Source organism: Montipora foliosa, chromosome 2 (genome assembly GCF_036669935.1).
Source record: "Montipora foliosa isolate CH-2021 chromosome 2, ASM3666993v2, whole genome shotgun sequence".
NCBI lineage: Eukaryota > Metazoa > Cnidaria > Anthozoa > Scleractinia > Acroporidae > Montipora > Montipora foliosa.
In genome coordinates, this window is record NC_090870.1 from 45,941,704 (window position 1) to 45,945,313 (window position 3,610).

The 3,610-nt window shown below is 41.3% G+C and overlaps 1 pseudogene; it reads left to right on the forward strand.

Annotated features, from left to right (window-relative positions):
- Nucleotides 1–1,029: 1,029 nt before the first annotated feature.
- LOC137990871 (phosphatidylinositol transfer protein beta isoform pseudogene) overlaps nt 1,030–3,610 on the forward strand; it is a 2,583-nt pseudogene continuing 2 nt past the window's right edge.

Sequence of the window (3,610 nt, forward strand, 5' to 3'; positions counted from 1 at the left end):
TAGGCTACCACAGTCTCTTGTTTTTAATCGTCTGCACTTATTACCCATTGCACGTTACGGAGCTAACAGCTTTACCATTCAAATCCCTTAGGTATTTGCTTGAAATATGACTGGAGAATCCCAAATAACTCTAACTGGAGAATCCCAAATAACCCTTGCTACTGTTTATGTGGGGTGAAGAATGACATCAATCATGCTCTCTCAGGCAAAAAACGAGGGTATGTGCTGATGAGACACAATAGTAATAAGAGACCTTGAAGCTGAAATGATTCAAGAAGTGTCACAGTGTAGCGATGTCAGAGTCGAAACTGAACTCATGCCACTTGACAGCAACGTGATGCGGAATAGAACAACGCAGAAAACGCTCGTCTAGATGTGTCGGAACCGTAGCCAGGGTAAAACATATTAAAAATTATAAAAACGTTCACTGGCTATATACAGTTAAAAACTTTCGAGCTTTCGGCTGTCAGGCTACAGCCTTCAATGGAAATGAATGGAAAAAATGACAACTACAATATATACAAAAATAGGTGAGACTATAAAAAGAATATTAAAACCGGAATCGAAAAAATACATATTTTTTCCCGTTTTAATATCGTTGACATGTATGATGTAAAAGGTATGCTCTAGGTTAGGTATTTTGATATTTTTTGAACTGAGTTTCGCTATTATTAGATCTTAGGAGGATTGTTTGGAAGTGAATATTAAAACAGGAAAAAATACATTTTTTTTCCCGTTGTAATATTCTTTTTATAGTCTCACCTATTTTTGTATATATTGTAGTTGTCTTTTTTTCCATTCATTTCCATTGAAGGCTGTAGCCTGACAGGCGAAAGCTCGATAGTTTTTAACTGTATATATCCAGTGAACGTTTTTATAATTTTTAATAAGTTTAATTTAGTACTTAGATTTCCCACGGTCCAAATCTGCAGTTAGGTCTGGGTGCAAGAAAGGTGGGACATATCCACCATACTTTGTGGTCGATGTTCGCATTGCCTTGTGGTTTTCCCTTACGTCATATCCCTGTAGCACATTGCGAGGGGGTCGCCATTTCTAAGTTTTACCGGTTTGTGCCAAGGACGGTTTAGTTGGGTGAAATGGGTGAGAAAACGGTTGAAGGTCCCCGGGAAATGGATTTCTCATCAGCTAGTAGGATAGTGGAGTACCGAATACCACTACCCATTTCCGTGGAAGAATATCAAGTAGCCCAGCTGTACGCCGTTGCAGAGGCAAGCAAGAACGAAACAGGAGGAGGCGACGGAATTGAAGTGCTAGTGAACGAACCCTATGAGATTGACGAGCAGAGAGGACAGTATACCCATAAGATTTTTCATTTAAGCTCGAAGATACCAAGGTTTGTTCGCATGCTTGCGCCGTCAGGTTCTTTGGAAGTCCACGAGAAAGCGTGGAATGCTTACCCATTTTGTAGAACAGTGTATTGGAATCCTTACATGGCAGATAATTTCTTCCTTTGTATTGATACTTGGCACAAAAAAGAGTTTTTTGAAGATGATGAAGAAAAGTTCGGGAATGTTCATAAGCTAAACGAAAAGGAATTGAAAAAGAGAGAAATCGTTGAAATAGACATATCTGATGAGCGCGCTGTCTCTTCAAATGATTACAAAAGAGAAGAAGATCCTGCGCTTGTCTTTTCAGCAAAGACCCAACCTCCGAGGTGTCCCTTAAAGAGGAATGACTGGAAAAAGGACGCAGATCCCAAAATGACCTGTTACAAGTTATGTCATATTAAGTTCAAATGGTGGGGTTTACAGGCAAGAGTCGAGGGTCTCGTTATCCGCGTAGTCAAACGTCTCCTGGCCAATCTTAATCGTCAGTTGGTATGTTGGATCGACAAGTGGTATGGCTTGACCATAGAGGACATACGAGAGATCGAAGACGCGACTAAAAAGGAACTCGACCTTATGCGAAATAGGGGACAAGTGCGTGGAATGGTTGAAAAATGAACTTTATGTACTTTCGTTGTACATACTGTGAAGCATCGAAAATTCTATGGTAAATTAATATTTGAAGAAGGTACTTGCAGGTTATTGGAATTGTGAGCGTTAAGCTCATTACAGTATTAATTTCGACTTTGTTACAACATTTAGTAATGACTGTATGATGCGAGCATAATTAGTTTTCTGTTTCAACTTTAGCAATTTTGGTTGGAAGTGATGTTGTCGCAGTTTACGTATTTTTGAGAGTGTTGCAACAGTATAGCATCTTTTGTACTGAACTCTGAGATTTCACAAATATAACCCTAAGTCACTGCAGGGAACCTTACCCCTTTTTAGCTGAACTAAAAAGTATAGCCTTTTGGCTGCCATTATGATAACATCATTTACATGGGTGTTCCATAATAGATCACTTGTGATTGTTATTCCTAATAACTTTGCACTATCAACGAGCTCTAGCTCTTTGCCATGTACCCTAATTGGCTCAAATGTTGCCTTATTTCTAGCAAAAGAGATTCGGAGTTCTTTGCATTTCTCATTATTGAGTTGGACTCTGTTAGCCAGGGACCACTCGGCTACCTTATCAGCAATAATTTGGGCACTACTAATCCCGCCCTTTAACTTCAGATGCAGTAGTGTCGTCTACATATTTCCAGACACACGCGCCATTAATTACCAGGTCGTTTATCATAACTACAAACAACCAGGGCCCTAGTTTCGTCCCCTGAGGGACTCCTGAGGGGACTGAGCCCCACTCAGAGAGGCATCCCTCGGCCAGTTTGATTCTCTGGAACCGGTTACTTAGAAAATCAATAATCCAATTGATTACACTAAAAGGAAGATCTAGTTTACCTAATTTATAGATTAGAATGGTATGATCTATCAGATCGAAAGCCTTTCTATAATCGAAAAGGATAGCTCTTACAGTAGATCCGTTGCCATCAGTTCCCGTGATCCACTCATGGATCATGCTGAGCAAGGAGATAGTGGTGGAGGACTTTGGGACAGCTCCGTACTGGCTAGAATCTAGTACCTTCATCACAACTGGCCTTAGATGATCAGTTACAACAATGTCCTCGGCAACCTTGGACAGGCATGGTGTTAGAGAGATGGGTCTCAGGTCCTTCTTCAGGCTCTGCACAGGCGTTTTCTTCGGAAGAGGGGTGACATCAGCATATTTCCAGGAGCTGGGCAGACGCTGTTCACTGAAGGAGGCGTTCAGGATGGTTTTACCGGGAACGCGACCAAGCTTGCAAACTCTCTCAGTAGCCAGTTTGGAAGACCATCGGGTCCAGTAGCCTTTGCGGGATTGAGCCTTGACAACAATTTGTAGGTTCTCTCTTCAGTTACGTCCAGGAATTTCGGGCAATCCTCCAGCGGCAAAGGGGTCAGCGGACTGGATCTGTATTCTTCTAGCGGCTCGAGGAAAGCCTTGTTAATGGTGTTAGCAATTTCCTCCGCAGTTTGATCTTGGATCTCTACAATCAACAAGAACAATCAACAAGCACAATATGTTTGAATAATATTTCATTTCCACAGCTTCAGCGCCCTTTCCAATTCCATAATTAAAACACATCCTTTGTCATAACCTTACATTCATTGCCACAAAAAAAGGGATTGTTTCGGCATACCAGGAGGAGCAAGGGTGGCACAGT